The 17129-nt window shown below is 39.9% G+C and overlaps 1 pseudogene across 1 annotated transcript in view; it reads left to right on the top strand.

Annotated features, from left to right (window-relative positions):
- LOC108535715 (V-type proton ATPase subunit E 1 pseudogene) overlaps positions 1-15716 on the top strand; it is a 32324-nt pseudogene extending 16608 nt beyond the window's left edge. Inside the window, exon 2 of the transcript XR_001887311.1 lies at positions 14569-15716. The product of XR_001887311.1 is annotated as a V-type proton ATPase subunit E 1 pseudogene (transcript). The remainder of the gene's footprint in view (positions 1-14568) is intronic.
- The last annotated feature ends 1413 nt before the right edge of the window (positions 15717-17129 follow it).

Below are 17129 nucleotides of genomic sequence, written 5' to 3'. Positions count from 1 at the left end.
AAAAAAAAAAAAAAAAAAAAGAGAGAAAGAAAAAAAGAAAAGAAAAGCTTACTAAGATAAGCAAAAGCTTAGGGAATTCATTCCCACAACACCTGCCTTACAGGAAATGTTAGGATGAGTCCTCAGATTTAAACTAAAGGATGCTAGACAGCAACACAAACATGTAAAAAAATACAAAAATACACAACTCACTAGTAGAGGTATATCTATAGATAAATACAGAATACTGTAATACTGTAATGTTGGTATGTAAATCCCTTAATAACTGGTATATAATTTAAGAGAGAAAACACAAAACTCAAACTGCATTGATGCATACAAAGTATAAAAAGATGTAATTTGTGACATTGATAAAGTGGGGGAGAGGTAAAGGAGTAGAGTTCAATGTAATTGAAATTGTTATTAGCTTAAAATAGATTGTTATAACTATAAGATGTTTATGTAAACCTCATGGTAGCCATGAAGAAAATATCCATAGAAGATGCACAGGAAAAAAATGAGAAAAGAATGAAAGCAAGTCAACACACACACAAAAATCAGTGAAACACAAAGGAAGGGCACCAAGAGAAGAAAAGAGAGACAAAATAACTACGAGACAGAAATAATAATAAAGTGGCAATGATAAGTTCTTTCCTATCAGTAATTACTTTAAATTTAAGTGGATTAATCTCTGCAATTAAAAGACATAGTGCAGCTGAGTGAATAAAAATAATTCTGGTTTCTAGTTCCACGTGTAAGGAGCTTAGAAGTCACCCCTCTGTTTTAGCAATAAGTAAAAGCTGAACAAACTAAAAGATCAACAGCTCTTCTTAGATCCATAAAAGAAGTGAGGTCACAGGGCAAATCATTGCCCCTGAAACTGGAGAGACAGGTAGATACAGAGAATCACAACATACCACAACAGAAACCTGTGTGGAAACCAGTGCCAGGGTAGGAAAACCTAAACTGTAACTGATGAACTTCTGGAACATTTGGAGAGCTCCCAAGGGACTGGTACTTGAAATTCTGTAGAGCTCCTTGTTTCATTTAGGACTTTCACTCCATTCCTTTTCTGAGAAGGGTCTTTCTCTTTCTTATCAGTGAAAGGAACAAGTCTGTCCTTCCTGGTTTTCTGTTAAGCTAAGCCCATTTCATTTTAGCTCCTTCTTGAATTCCAGCCAGCTAAGACTTTCCTCTGGAATAAGTCTCAGAGGACTGCAGTGTCCTGACACCAGCTAGAACCAGTGATGTGGCCATTTTCCTGGCACCTGAGACCACTCAGTACCCTACACCCCAGGGAACAGACAGCCCAGCACATCAGGGAGATTGCCCCCAGGACATAAGGAGCCAAAGTTCATGTCACTCAGTCTGAGAGCTGCCTGCCAAGGGCCACCATCACTGACAGCAACTCTGCCCCCTTTAGCAGAGGGGCCACACACTGCCTGGGGGCCCAAGGACTGAACTGCTTGGGGCTGCTGCTACCACTGCCACCGTTGGTGCCAGTGCACATGCCATCTTGGGGCCAAGGACTGGCCCACCAAGGGCAGCCATCTCTACCACCAGCACCTGTGCATGCTGTCCAGGGACGAGAGGACAATCCATGTAGGGTCACTGCTGCCACTACTGATACTCGCATGTGCTGCCTGGGTATCTGAGGACTGGCCCACCCAGAATCCATATCTACAGCAAAGCTTCACCACAACCTTCACAAACAACTACAGCCTAAGTCAATGAGGAACTTGGAAATACTGGTGACACTGATTACAGCTGTAGGAATCATACAGACACTACACTATAACGCTCACTCAGAACCAAAACTGAACAACCCTACCCAATTGATACTATAGATACATCTACAGGAAAAAGTCTTCCCCTATGAAAGCTACTTCATAAAATTGGAAGAAGTGACTATTATACTAGATGCATAGATATCAACATAGAGACACAATAAACAAACAAAATAGGCAAGGAAACATGACACCTCTAAAGGAACACAATAATTATTCAATAATAGACCCCAAAGAAAAGGAAGTCTATGAAATGCCTTAAAAGGGATTCAAAATAATGATGTTAAGGAAACTCAGGAAGCCGGGCACAGTGGCTCATGCCTGTAATCCCAGTACTTTGGGAGGCCAATGCGGGTGGATCACTTGAGGCCAAAAGTTCGAGATCTGCCTGGCCAACATGGCAAAACCTCATCTCTACTAAAAATACAAAAAAATTAGCTGGGCATGATAGTGCATGCCTGTAATCCCAGCTACTTGAGAGGCTGAGGCACAAGAATTGCTTGAATCCAGGAAGCAGAGGTAACAGCAAGCTAAGATCGTGTGCCACTGCACTCCAGCCTGGGTGACAGAGTGAGACTCAATCAAAAAAAAAAAAAAAAAAAGAGAGAGAGAGAAAGAAAGAAAGAGAAAGAAAGAGAAAGAGAAAGAAAGAAGAAAGAAAGGAAGGAAGGAAGAAAGAGAAAGAGAAAGAAAGAAAGAAAGAAAGAGAAAGAAAGGAAGGAAGGAAGAAAGGAAGAAAGGAGCCTATATGACATATAGGATATCATCAAGAAAATAAACATTTGTGTTTTTGGTACTCCAGAAGAAGAGCTGGCAAAGGCATAGAAAACCTACTTAATGAAATAATCACTGGAAATGTCTCAAGTCTTGAGAGAGAAATATAAACAACCAGATATGGAAAGCTCAAAAGTCTCCAGATAGATTCAACCACAAAATGTCCTTTCTGAGACATATTAAAAACTGTCAGAAGTCAAAGACAAAGAGAATTCTAAAAACAAGAGAAAAGCATCAAGTAGTATATATAAGGGAATTCCCATCACAGTAACAACAGCATAAACCTTACAAACCAGGAGAGAAAGGACACATATATTCAAAATGCTAAAGGAAAAAACAAAACAAAACTACTAGCCAAGAATACCCACCAAAAGTATCCTTCAGAAATGGAGAAATAAAGTTTTTCTCACGTAAGCAAAAATTGAGGGGCTTCATCACCACTAGACTGGTCCTAAAAGAAATGCTTAAGGGACTTCTACATCTGCAAGCAAAAAGATAATATCAACACTTATGAAAACACAGGTATAAAACTCACTGGTAGAGTTGATATACAAATAAAAAAAGAATCAAACATTATCACTACAGAAAACCACCAAATTGCAAGAATAAACAATAAGAAAGGAGCAAACGATATATAAAACAATCAGAAAACAATTACAAAATGACGAGAGTAAATCCTCACCTATCAATAGCAACCCTGAATATAAATGTTTCAAATTCTTCAATTAAAACGTATAGAAAAGCTGGATGGATTAGGAAAAAAAAAAAAAAAAAAAAAAAAAGGCCGAAATATTTGCTGTTTACAAAAAAAGCACTTCACCTTTAAACATGTAATAGACTGAAAGTGAAGGGATGGGAAAAGATATTCTACACAAACGGAAACCAAAAGCACGCGAGAATAGCTATACTTTTATCAGACAAAATACACTTTAAGTAAAAAGAGACAAAGGTCATTATATAATGATAAAGGAATCAATTCAGAAAGAAGATTGTGAATATATATGCATGCAACACCAGAACACCCAGATATGTAAAGTGTATTAGAGCTAAAGAGAGACCACAATACAATAATAGATGGGGACTCCAACACCCCACTGTCAACATTGGACAGATCATCTGGACAGAAAATCAACAAGGTAATATCAGAACTGGAAATTAATTTTTCTATTTTTTTCCTTCTCCTTCCTTTACATAGAAATGTGTTTTTCTATGTTTAACTTTAACCTATTAACATTTATCTATAGCTGGTTTGATTTTTCTCTCTTTTTTTTCTCTTTTCTTTTTTCTGACCACAAAGATCCAGAAGATATCTACAGTTGGTTTGAAAGTTATATTTTATACTTCTGGAGGTTTCCCCTAACTTACCTACACTCACATTTATACTTTTTATATACATAATCACAAGGTCCCACAATAGGCTGTCTGCAAGCTGAGGAGCGAGGAGAGCCAGTCCAAGTCCTAAAACTGAAGAACCTGGAGTCCAGTGTTTGAGGAAGCATCCAACATAGCAGAAAGCATCCAACATAGCAGAAAGATGTAGCCTGTGGTCGTTTCTCCAGTGCCAGAATGCATAATTGGCATAGACATACTTAGCAGCTGGCAGAACCCCCACATTGGCTCCCTGACTGGTAGGGTGAGGGCTATTATGGTGGGAAAGGCCAAATGGAAGCCATTAGAGCTGCCATTAGAGCCATTAGAGCTCCACAGATTAGAAATGGAATCTGTGGATTCTAATGGAAGCCATTAGAGCTCCACAGATTAGAAACTAATCTGTGGAGATTAGTTTCACCATCAAGGACTTGAAAGATGCAGGAGTGGTGATTCCCACCACATCCTTGTTTAACTCTCTTATTTGACTTGTGCAGAGGACAGATGGATCTTGGAGAATGACAGTGGATTATCGTAAGCTTAACCAAGTCATGACTCCAATTGCAGCTGCTGTACCAGATGTGGTTTCATTGCTTGAGCAAATTAACACATCTCCTGGTACCTAGTATGCAGCCATTGATTTGGCAAATGCTTTTTCTCCATACCTGTCCATAAGGGCCACAAGAAACAATTTGCCTTCAGTTGGCAGGGCCAGCAATATACCTTTAGTGTCCTACCTCAGTGGTATATCAAGTCTCCAGCTTTGTGTCATAATCTTGTTTGGAGAGACTTTGATTGATTTTCTTTTCCACAAGATATCACACTAGTCCATTACATTTATATCATTATGCTGATTGGATCCAGTGAGTGAGAAGTAGCAAACACACTGGCCTTATTGGTGAGACATTTGTGAATCTTAAGAGGCTCATATATCTGCTCAAATTGTGGTAGAAGTTTCCATTCTTGCAACCTGAGTTAGGTTACAAACTTTAACCAGATGAATTACAGAAGGGTGCAATTTGAATCCTGTAGAAGGATATGGACTAGAAGGCCCCTGTTGTCATGGTGACTATGAAAATGACTCACTGTATCCAGATGTAGCTCAGGTAGAATCATTCTGAAAGCCTGCAAAGCTCAGATCCTGCTCCCCAGTGTCAAATCTCTAACCAATTGTGTTGTGTTAACAAATTTTCAACTCTATAGCTTCAACTTGTTTAAGATGTCAACCTCAGTTTTCCTGACAAGGTAACTATCTCACAGCCATGAACTGTTGAGCCAGTCACCTCAGCTTGGCCCCCTGAGTTGGTAACTCTATCATGGTTGTGAATTCTTGACCTAGTAATCCGAACTCCCTGGAGATGCTAGAACTCAGTGAGTAAGTGACTTTTCAAACCTGAAAAGGCTTAGAATTAAAAACAGAGATGATAAATAAATCAAACCTATTATGTTAATAATTTTGTGTTTATAATAAGTTCATATGTGGGGGACTATGGTACTTAAAGTGTAATTTTAATGTAATATGGCATATTGAAGAATCCCATAGATTAACTTAATTTGATCAATTAGACCTGTGAGGTGTATGAAAATTTAATTAGGGTTATAAATAGTATTAGAATACTTGACAATTAGACCTAATAAATTTGCATGTTTAATATACATAATAACTTTTAGTTGAGTAATTGGGAAGGATTTGCTTATCAGGGATGGAATTTTTTTTTTTAATTTATAATTTAAAGAAAATTTTCCATAGGTTTTTGGGGTACAAGTGGTGTTTGGTTACATGAGTAAGTTCTTTAATGGTGATTTGTGAGATTTTGGTGCACCCATCACCCGAGCAGTATACACTGCACCCTGTTTGTTATCTTTTATCCCTTACCCCCTCCCACCCTTCTCCCTAAGTCCCCAAAGTCCATTGTATCATTCTTATGCCTTTGTATCCTCACAGCTTAGCTCCCACATATCAGTGAGAGCATACAATGTTTGGTTTTCTATTCCTAAGTTACTTCACTTAGAATAACAGTCTCCAATCTCATCCAGGTCGCTGCAAATGCTGTTAATTCATTCCTTTTTCTAGGTGAGTAGTATTCCATTGCATATATATGCCACAGTTTCTTTATTCACTCATCGATTGATGGGCATTTGGGTTTGTTCCACGATTTTGCAATTGCGAATTGTGCTGCTATAAACATGTGTGCAAGTTATCTTTTTCATATAATGACTTCTTTTCCTCTGTGTAAATACCCAGTAGTGGGATTGCTGGATCAAATGGTAGTTCTGCTTTTAGTTCTTTAAGGAATTTCCATACTGTTTTCCGTAGTGGTTGTACTAGTTTACATTCCCACTAGCAGTGTAGAAATGTTCCCTGGTCATCTCATCCATGCCAACATCTACTGTTTTTTACTTTTTGATTATGGCCATTCTTGCAGGAGTAAGGTGATATCACCTTGTGGTTTTGATTTGCATTACCCTGATCATTAGTGATGTCAAGCATTTTTTCATGTGTGTTGGGCATTTATATATCTTCTTTTGAGAATTGTCTATTCATGTCCTTAGCCCACTTTTTGATGGGATTGTTTGTTTCATTTCTTGCTGCTTTGTTTGAGTTCGTTGCAGATTCTGGATATTAGTCCTTTGTCAAATGCATAGATTGTTAAGATTTTTTTCCCACTCTGTGGGTTGTCTCTTTATTCTGCGGACCGTTCCTTTTACCATGCAAAAGCTCGTTAGTTTAATTCAGTTCCAGCTATTTATCTTTGTTTTTATTGCATTTGCTTTTGGGTTCTTGGTCATGAAATCCTTGCCCAAGCCAATGTTTAGAAGGGGTTTTCCAATGTTATCTTCTAGTATTTTTCTAGTGTCAGGTCTTAGATTTAAGTCCTTAATCCATCGTGGGTTGATTTTTGTATAAGGTGAGATATGAAGATCCAGTTTCATTCTCCTGCTTGTGGCTAGCTAGTTATCCCCATGCCATGTGGTGAAAAGGGTGTCCTTTCCCCACCTTATGTTTTTGTTTGCTTTGTTGAAGATCAGTTGGCTGTAAGTATTTGGATTTATTTTTGTGTTCTCTATTCTGTTCCATTGGTCTATGTACCTATTTTTATACCAGTACTATGCTATTTTGGTGACTATGGCCTTATAGTATAGTTTGAAATCAGGGAGTGTGATGCCTCCAGATTTGTTCTTTTTGCTTAGTCTTGGTTTGTCTATGTGGGCTCTTTATTGGTTCCATATGAATTTTAGAATTTTTTTTAATAATTCTGTGACAAATGATGGTGGTTTTGCATTGAATTTGTAGATTCCTTTTGGCAGTATTGTCATTTTCACAATATTGATTCTATCCATCCATGAGCATTGGATGTGTTTCCACTTGTTTGTGTTATTTATGATTTCTTTTAGCAGTGTTTGTAGTTTTCCTTGTAGAGGTCTTTTGCTTCCTTGGTTATGTATATTCCTAAGTATTTTATTTATTTATTTATTTTTGCAGCTATTGTAAAAGGGATTGAGTTCTTGATTTGGTTCTCTGCTTGGTTGCTGTTGGTGTATAGAGGAGGTACTGATTTGTGTACATTAACCTTGTATCCGGAAACTTTGCTGAATTCTTTAATGAGTTCAAGGAGCTTTCTGCAGGGGTCTTTGGGTTTTTGAGGTAAACAATCATATCGTCAGCAATGGTGACAGTTTGACTTCCTCTTTACCAATTTGGATGCCCTTTATTTCTTTCTCTTGTCTGATTGTTCTGGCTAGGACTTCCAGTACTATGTTGAAGAGAAATAGTGAGAGTGGGCATCCTTGTTCCAGTTCTTGGAGGGAATGCTTTCAACTTTTCCCCATTCAGTATTATGTTGGCTGTGGGTTTGTCATAGATGGTTTTTATCACATTGAGATATGTCCCTTGTATGCTGATTTTGCTGAGAGTTTTAATCATAAATGGATCCTGGATTTTGTCAAATGCTTTTTCTGCCTCTATTGAGATGATCATGTGATTTTGTTTTAATTCTGTTTATGTGATGTATCACATTTATTGACTTGCCTATGTTAAACCATCCTTGCATCCCTGATATGAAACCCACCTGATCATGGTGGATTATCTTTTTGATATGTAGTTGGATTCAGTTAGCTAGTATTTTGTTAAGGATTTTAGCATATATGCTAATCAGGGATATCAGTCTGCAGTTTTCTTTTTTGGTTATGTCCTTTCCTGGTCTTGGTATTAGGGTGATGCTGGCTTCATAGAAAGAATTAGGGAGGGTTCCTTCTTTCTCTATCTTGTAGAATAGTGTCAAAAGGATTGGTATCAATTCTTCTTTGAATGTCCGGTAGAATTCTCCTGTGAATTTGTCTGGTCCTGTACTTTTTTGTTGTTGTTGGTAACTTTCTAATTACCACTTTAATCTTGCTGCTTGCTATTGGTCTGTTCAGGGTATCTAATTCTTTCTGATTTAGCTAGGAGGGTTGTACTTTTCCAGGAATTTATCCATCTCCTCTAGGTTTTCTAGTTTATGTGCATAAAGGTGTTCATAGTAGCCTTGAATGATCTTTTGTATTTCTGTGGTGTCAGTTGTAGTATCTCCCATTTCATTTCTTATTGAGGTTGTTTGGATTTTCTCTCTTTTTTTCTTGGTTAATCTTGCTAATGATCTATCCATTTTATTTATCTTTTCAAAGAACCATTTTCTTGTTTCATTTATCTTTTGTATTTTTTTGTTTCAATTTCATTTAATTCTGCTCTGATCTTGGTTATTTCCTTTCTTCTACTGAATTTGGGTTTGGTTTGTTCTTGTTTCTCTAGTTCCTTGAAGTGTGACCTTAGAATGTCAGTTTGTGCTCTTTCAGTCTTTCTGATGTAGGCATTTAGGGCTATGAACTTTCCTCTTAGCACTGCCTTTACTGTATCCCAGAGGTTTTAATAGGTTGTGTCATTATTGTTGTTCAGTTCAAAGAATTTTTAAATTTCCATCTTGATTTTGTTTTTGACCCAGTGATCATTCAGGAGCAGTTTATTTAATTTCAATGTATTTGCATGGTTTCGAAGGTTTCTTTAGGAGATGATTTCCAGTTTTATTCCACTGTGGTCTGAGAGAGTGCTTAACATAATTTCAATTTTCTTAAATTTATTGAGGCTCCTTTTGTGGCCTATCATACGGTCTGTCTTGGAGAAAGGTCCATGCACTGTTGTATAGGATGTGTATTCTGGGGTTGTTGGATGGAATATTCTGTATATATCTGTAAATTACATTTGTTCCAAGGTATAGTTTAAATTCATTGATTTTTTGTTGACTTTCTGTCTTGACCTATCTAGTGCTGTCAGTGGAGTATTCAAGTCCCCTACTATTATTATGTTGGTGTCTATCTCATTTCTTAGGTCTATTAGTAATTGTTTTACAGATTTGGGAGCCCCAGTGTTAGGTGCATATATGTTTAGAATTGTGATATTTTCCTGTTGAATAAGGCTTTTTACCATTATATAATGTCTCTCTTTGTCTTTTTTTAACTGCTGTTGCTTTAAAGTTTGTTTCGTCTGATATAAGAATAGCTACCCCTGCTCGCTTTTGGTGTCCATTTGCATGAAATGCCTTTTCCCACCCATTTACTTTAAGTTTATGTGAGTCCTTATATGTTAGGTGAGTCTCTTGAAGGTAGCAGATAATTGGTTGGTTAATTCTTATCCATTCTGTGATTCTGTATCTTTTAAGTGGAGCATTTAGGCCATTTACATTCAATATTAGTATTGCGATGTGAGGTACCATTCCATTCATCATGCTATTTGTTGCCTGTGTACCTTGTTGTTGTTGTTTTATAGGTCCTGTGAGATTTATGCTTTAAAGAGGTTTTGTTTTCATGTGTTTCCAGAATTTGTTTCAAGATTTAGAACTCCTTTGAGCAGTTCTTATAGTGGTGGCTTGGTAATGGCAAATTCTCTCAGCATTTGTCTAAAAAAGACTGTATCTTTCCTTCTGTATGGTGCTTAGTTTTGCTGGATACAAAATTCTTGGCTGATAATTGTTTTGTTTGAGGAGGCTGAAGATAGGGCCCCAATCCCTTCTAACTTATAGGGTTTCTGCTGAGAAATCTGCTGTTAATCTGATAAGTTTTCCTTTATAGGCTACCTGGTGCTTTTGTCTCACAGCTCTTAGGATTTTTTCCTTCATCTTAACTTTAGATAACCTGATGACAATGTGCCCAGTTGACGATATTTTGCAATGAACTTCCCAGTTGTTCTTTGCACTTCTTGTATTTGGATGTCTAGGTCTCTACCAAGGCTGGGGAAGTTTTCCTTGATTATTCCCCCAAATACGTTTTCCAAACTTTTAGATTTCTCTTCTTGCTCAGGAACACCAATTATTCTTAGGTTTGGTGGTTTAACATAATCCCAGACTTCTTGAAGGCTTTATTCATGTTTTCTTATTCTTTTTTCTTTGTCTTTGTTGGATTGGATTAATTTGAAGACCTTGTCTTTGAACTCTGAATTTCTTTCTTCTACTTGTTCAATTTTATTGCTGAGGCTTTCCAGAGCATTTTGCATTTCTCTAAGTGTGTCCAATGTTTCCTGAAGTTTTGATTGTTTTTTTTTTATGCTATCTATTTTCTTGAATATTTCCGTCTTCACTTCTTGTATCGTTTTTTGGATTTCCTTGCATGGGGCTTCACCTTTCTCTGGTGCCTCCCTGATTAGCTTAATAACTAACCTCCTGAATTCTTTTCAGGTAAATCAAGGATTTCTTTTGGTTTGGATTCATTGCTGGTGAGCTACTGTGACTTCTGGGGGGTGTTTAAGAGTCTTGTTTTGTCATATTACAGGGTTGCTTTTATGGTTCCTTCTCATTTGGGTAGGCTCTGTCAAAGGGAAGGTCTAGGGCTAGAGGCAGTTGTTCAGATTCTTTTGTCCAATGGGGTGTTCCTTTGATGTAGTACTTTCCCCCCTTCTGTATGGATGTGGCTTCCTGAGAGCTGAGCTGTAGTGATTGTCATCTCTCTTCCGGGTCTAGTCATCCAGCAAGTCTACCAGGCTCTGTGGTAATACTGGGGGTTTTCTTCACAGAGTCCTGTGATGTGAACCATCTTTGGGTCTCTCAGCTGTGGATATCAGCTCCTGTTCCAGTGGAGGTGGCAGGGTGGTGAAATGGACTCTATGAGGGTTCTTAGCTTTTGTGGCTTAATGCTCTATTTTTGTGCTGGCTGGCCTTCTGCTGGGAGGGTGTGCTTTCTAGAGAGCATCAACTGTGGTAGTATGAAGAGGAACTGGTGGTGGGTGGGGCCCTAGAACTCTCAAGAGTATATGTCCTTTGTCTTCAGCTACCAGGGTGGGTAGGGAAGGACCATCAGTGTGGGCAGGGCTAGGGATGTCTGAGCTCAGACTCTCCTTGGGTGGGTTTTGCTGTGGCTTCTGTGGGGGATGGAAGTGAGGTTCCCAGGTCAATGGAGCTATGTTCCTAGAAGGATTATGGCTGCCTCTGCTGAGTCACACAGGTTGTCCGGGAAGTGGGGGAAAGCTGGCAGTCACAAGCCTCATCCAGCTCCCACACAATCCAAAGGGCCGGTCTCACTCCCACTATGCCCCACTAATGGCACCGAGTCTGTTTCCAGGCAATGGGTAAGCAGGGCTGGGAACTTGCCCCAGGCTACCTGCCTCCCAGGTTTGAAAGAAAAGGGCTTGAGTTCTTCCCCAACCCGTGAAGTCTGCAAGCAGGATTCACACCCTCCCCCAAGTTCTGGTCAGGAGGCTTCTCAAATGCTTCAAATTGTTACAAAGTGCATCTGGAGACTTTCTTCTCTCCGTGGCATTTTTCCTGCACCTCTGGCCACCCTCTCAAACAAGTCCTGTGATGCCAGGCAGGAATGGCCTGCCTGGGGACTCAGCGAGCTCCCAGGGCCTTTCCCACTGCTTCTTCTACCCCTGTATTTCACTCGGCTCTCTAAATTGACTCAGCTCCAAGTAAGGTCGAAATCTTCTCCCAAAAACTAGATCTTCAGTTTCCCTAGTGGCAGCATGTGTTCAGGGGCAGAGGATCTCCCTTTCCCACTTCCGCAGTTTGGGCACTCACAGTATTTGGGGTGTCTCCCAGGTCCTGCAGGAGCAGTTCACTTCCTTCAGAGGGTCTGTGGGTCCTCACAGGATTCCTGACTTATTCCTGCAGTCATTCTGGAGCTAAAATTCACCATGCGAGCCTCCACATGCTGCTCTGTCCATCAGAGTCAGAGTTGCAATCTAGTCCTGCCTCCTCAGTGATGGAACTTGACTGGTTAGGCATATGACAGGTATAAAATGAAAAAAGAATATATGAAATTTACAAATTCAGTTTAAAATTCTAATATAATTATGTTGCATAAGCTTATAAGTGAGACTGTTTAAAAGAGTTTAGATAGTTCTACCTGAGTTACTTGAACAGTGATAAAAGATCCCCTTAAACTTAATTATTATTTTATATAAGCTCAGTTTATAAGTATACTATTCTATCTGTAAATCTATATAATAGATTATATATAATAGACTTACAGATAGAATAGTATACTTATGAACTGAATTTTAAGACTTAAATAAACCTAGGTATTGAGTTTTAAATTAATAAATTAAATATTAACTTAAAACCTAAGCTGCTATAAGTAGTCTTTTTGTGCTCACAGAATCTGCCCTCAGATACGAAAAAAAAAAAATTGCATGACACTATTGTTATCTACATTTAACAGATGAAGAAACTAACACTCAGAAAGGTTAAGAAGCCAGAGTCAGCTCCATGAATGTCTGGCTCTAAAACCTGTGTCCCCACTTAACATATGGCTTCCTTGACTGACCAACTCCCTAAAGAGCCAGGTGACTTGGGAACAATTAAATAAAATGTTTTGAAGTAACTTTACCAAGGTCTGATTACATGTATTATAGATTGATTTTATAGCTAAGCAGTCAATTTCAGCTTAAGAAAAGAGCATTTTTTGGCTCATGGAGCTGAAAAGTTTGACTTCAGACATGGTAGTGTTAGATATGGTAGCTACAGACTGTGTTGGCTCCATTCAGAGACAGGCTTTCTTTCCCTTTGTGCTACAAGACGGCTGGAGCTATCCCTCTGGGCTAAAGTACAGCTAAAATATGGACTGCCTCTCTTCTAATTGTTCTCACAAAAGAATCATTTCATCTCGCTGATATGAGTAGGTCATGGGTCCATTCTGGAACTGATCACTGTGACCAGGGGAAGGTGATGCTTTAATGGTCATGCCTGGGGTCAGAAGTTGACCCTTGGAGTTTGGGGTGGAGTTAACTATTACATAAACATATGGACTGAGAGTAGGGAAGGAGCGACCTTCCTTGAAAAGGGTGATTGGATGGCAGGCAGCCAAAATAGATGCCCACTATAGGGGGCAACCTTACCTCTTTTACTTTAAAGTTCTTTGTAGTACCTCACTATATCATTCATATTTACTGCTGACATTTACTCTTTCTTTTGGCCAAGAATCATGATACTACACTATAACTTAATTGAGTGTCATTTATTTCTCCTGTGACTGCATGTCGAAGGCAAGGGATATCTGTATTGTTTTTCTTCAGTGACCTACGTAAATGCTTGTCTGAATGAAAAAAACTTAGATTACAGGAGACTGGGTTTGTTACGTAAGAGAAGAAATGTTGGAAAAGTGTTTTTAGGGAATTGTAGGTGCGGCTCTGTAGTGTAAGGAGGAAAAGTCAAATTCACTAAACGCTTATTGATAACTTTCTTTGTGTTAGGCTGATCTGTCTTGGGGACAGTGTTCCAGTGGCCTTCAAAGAGCAACCAGTCTAAGCCAGGTGTGGTGACTTGCACCTGTAGTCCCAGCTACTTGGGAGGCTGAGGTGGGAGGATTTCTTGAGCCTGGGAGGCTGAGGCTGTAGTGAGCCATGATTGTGCCATGCATTCCAGCCTGGGTGGCAGAGCAAGACCCTGTTTTAAAAACAAACAAAAAACAAACAGTAACTAGTCTAGAGGAAGAGACTGGATGAAGGGTATTAGTTACTGTGATTTGGTTTTGGCCTACATCTAGGTTATTATGGATAGCATAGAACTTTGGTAATAGACTGAGTCCTGGAGAAGGTTTGGGTTGCCATGTATGATGTTGGTTGGGTTTAAGGTTCTTATTTTTCATTTATTGAGCATCCCTGTCAAATTCTTGACACCCGGAGCTTGGGGCATGGGAATGAGCAGGTAAGAAGACTCCCAGGATAGGCCCTGGTCTTGATTCAGGGTTACACCCATTGCTCTGTTAACAATGTGAGGAACCTAGCTAAAAATAGAGATTGAGATACCCACCAAAGCACAGACATAGGGGCAGACTGGGATAAAGCAGAGACCCATGCTGCCAGGCACCCAGTGAAATAGTGTATTTTCCCAAAGACAGCATGACTGCTGAGATGGAAGCATTACTGCCCAGTTCCAGAGGGAGGCTGTGAGGGGTGTCTGGGCTTCAGACTCAGTTTAGTAGAATTGCTCATACTTTTTACTTTGGCTGTGCAGAGGAAAGACATCTATAAAACATTGCACTCATTTGGAAAACCTGACTGTAGTCATTTTGAAGCCAAGGCTTGCTTAGAAAGTGTGGAAATTGATAAAGTAAAGGAAATTGATAAAGTAAAGATCTGCGCAAGGGTTTCCTCTGCCTAATCCTCCCACCTTCCCCATTCAAACCTAAACTCCAGCCTGCTGCTCTCCGGCCAGCGTTGCTCTTGCCATGGCTCTCAGGGATGCTGACACGCAAAAGCAGGTAAAGCATATGATGGCTTTCATTGAACAAGAAGCCAATTAGAAAGCAGAAGAAATAGATGCAAAGGCAGAAGAAGAGTTCGACATAGAGAAAGGTCGACTTGTGTAAACCCAAAGACTAAAGATTATGGAATACTATGAGAAGAAAGAGAAACAGATTGAGCAGCAGAAGGAAATTCAGATGTCCAATTTGATGAATCAAGCAAGGCTCAAAATCCTCAGAGCGAGAGATGACCTTATCACAGACCTGCTAAATGAAGCAAAACAGAGACTCAGCAAGGTGGTGAAAGATACACCCAGGTACCAAGTGCTGCTAGATGGACTGGTTCTCCAGGGTTTGTACCAGTTGCTGGAGCACCAAATGATTGTTCGTTGCGGGAAACAAGACTTCCCTCTGGTAAAGGCTGTGGTGCAAAAGGCAATCCCTATGTACAAAATTGCCACCAAAAACAATGTTGATGTCCAAATTGACCAGGAGTCCTACCTGCCAGAGGACATAGCTGGTGGAGTTGAGATCTATAATGGGGATCATAAAATAAAGGTTTCCAACACCCCAGAAAGCCGGCTGGATCTCATAGCCCAGCAGATGATGCCAGAAGTCCGGGGAGCCTTGTTTGGTGCAAATGCCAATAGGAAGTTTTAGGACTAAGCCTTCAGGAGGTAGAGCTCGTTCTCGGCTCTCCTGCTGTGATGTGGAAGATTCTGATATTTGAAGAAACACGAATGTTTCTGTAGCTTCCTCTTTACTGCCCCAATATTGCTCTGTTATTTATCAGTGATGCCCCTCTGTCACTAACACCTTGCCTAATTGTTCACAATGGCGGAAAGCTTCATGTACTATGATCAGGACCCACCTCCAGTTCATCTGAAAGTAACACAGCATCCGTTTGGTTCTGCAGCACTAGGGGAGGGGGCAGATGGTGGCTGCATGGGCTTCCTGGGTCTCTGCTCTCCGTCTGGCCTAGAGGTGATGTGTTTGGTATTCTCGGCCCTGCAGTTCCCACTGTTGAGGCTTAAGGCATATGTGGCACACCACTCCTTCCAGCAGTTGTTGCTTCACTGTTACCTGTTTAGGCCCAGAAGTTTTCTCTCACCTGTATATGTGATTTAAAATCTAAGCCCTGAATATGCTTTATTTATTAAAAGAGTTATGTGGATTTTTTAAAAATGTGGAAATTATGTTCATGTTGTACTGTCAACAAAGATACAAATTTTTTTAAAAAAAGAAATGAAAAGAAAATAAGTAGAATTTAAAAAATCTTTTAAATGAAAGTATGGGAAAATAGGAGCAGAGCTGAAAGAGGAGCCATGCAGACCCCAGGAAAGAACAGCTCATGTTCCCTTTCCCTCCTACCTCCCTGGAGGCAGGAGCTAATAAGGGAAGATAGCCACTGTGACACTCCTTTCTCAGTGTATGAGTCTGAGATAAAGGTGGAGGGGGACTTCTTCTGAGAGTGAAGAGGGAGTAGCCTACCCTCCTGGACAAACACAAACCCTGATGTTGTTATATCTGGGCTGAGGACAGTTGTCCATTTCTCACCACTTCTATTAGGGTTTTCAAGAGAAACAGAACAAATATATAATCTATTTGTTCTGTTTCTCTTGAAAACCCTAATAGAGGTTCATTATGGAAATTGGCTCACATGATTGCAGAGGCCAAGAAGTCCCACATTATGCTTTCTGCAAGCTAAAGAACTAGAAAAGTATGTGGTGTGATTCAGTCCAAATTCAAAGGCCTGAGAATGAGGGTAACTAGCAGTCCAAGGCTGAAGGCCTGAGAACCGGAAGTGGGTCGGGGGTGGTGCAGGGAACTGCTAGTATAAGTCCTGGAGTGTGAAGGCCTGAGAATCAGGAGCTCTGATGTTCAAGGGCAAACGAAGATGGGTGTCATAGCTCAAGAAGGGAGGGAGAAAACTCTTTCTTCCTCTGTCTTTTTTTTTTTTTTTTGAGACAGAGTCTCACTCTGTTGCCCAGGCTGGAGCGCAGTGACGTAGTTTCGGCTCACTGCAATTTCCACCTCCCAGGCTCAAGCAATTCCCCTGCCTCAGCCTCCTGAGTAGCTGAGATTACTGGCACCTGCCACCATGCCTAGCTAATTTTTTGTATTTTTAGTAGAGACAGGGTTTCACCATGTTGGCCAAGCTGGTCTCAAACTCCTGACCTCGTGATCTGCCCACCTGGGCTTCCCAAGGCTCTAGGATTACAGGCGTGAGCCACTGTGCCCAGTTGCCTTTTGGTTTTACTCAGGTGGACCCTTAATGGATTACATGATAACTGCTCACACTAGTGTCAGTGGATCTTTTTTACTCATTCTGCTGATGCAAATGCTAATCTCCTCTGGGAACACCAGCATAGACTCACCCAGAAATAATGTTTGACCAGCTGTCTGGGCATCCCTTAACCCAGTCAAGTTGACATATAAAATTAACCATTACAAGTCTGCTCCTTGGGAACTTGGCATCCATATGTATCTCCTTAAACCATAGTTAGTATCCAA

This window comes from Rhinopithecus bieti, unplaced genomic scaffold (assembly GCF_001698545.2).
Source record: "Rhinopithecus bieti isolate Rb0 unplaced genomic scaffold, ASM169854v2 scaffold_12155, whole genome shotgun sequence".
NCBI classification, from domain to species: domain Eukaryota; kingdom Metazoa; phylum Chordata; class Mammalia; order Primates; family Cercopithecidae; genus Rhinopithecus; species Rhinopithecus bieti.
Note: the sequence above shows the minus strand (reverse complement) of the source record. Positions and strands in the feature narration are given on the sequence as shown.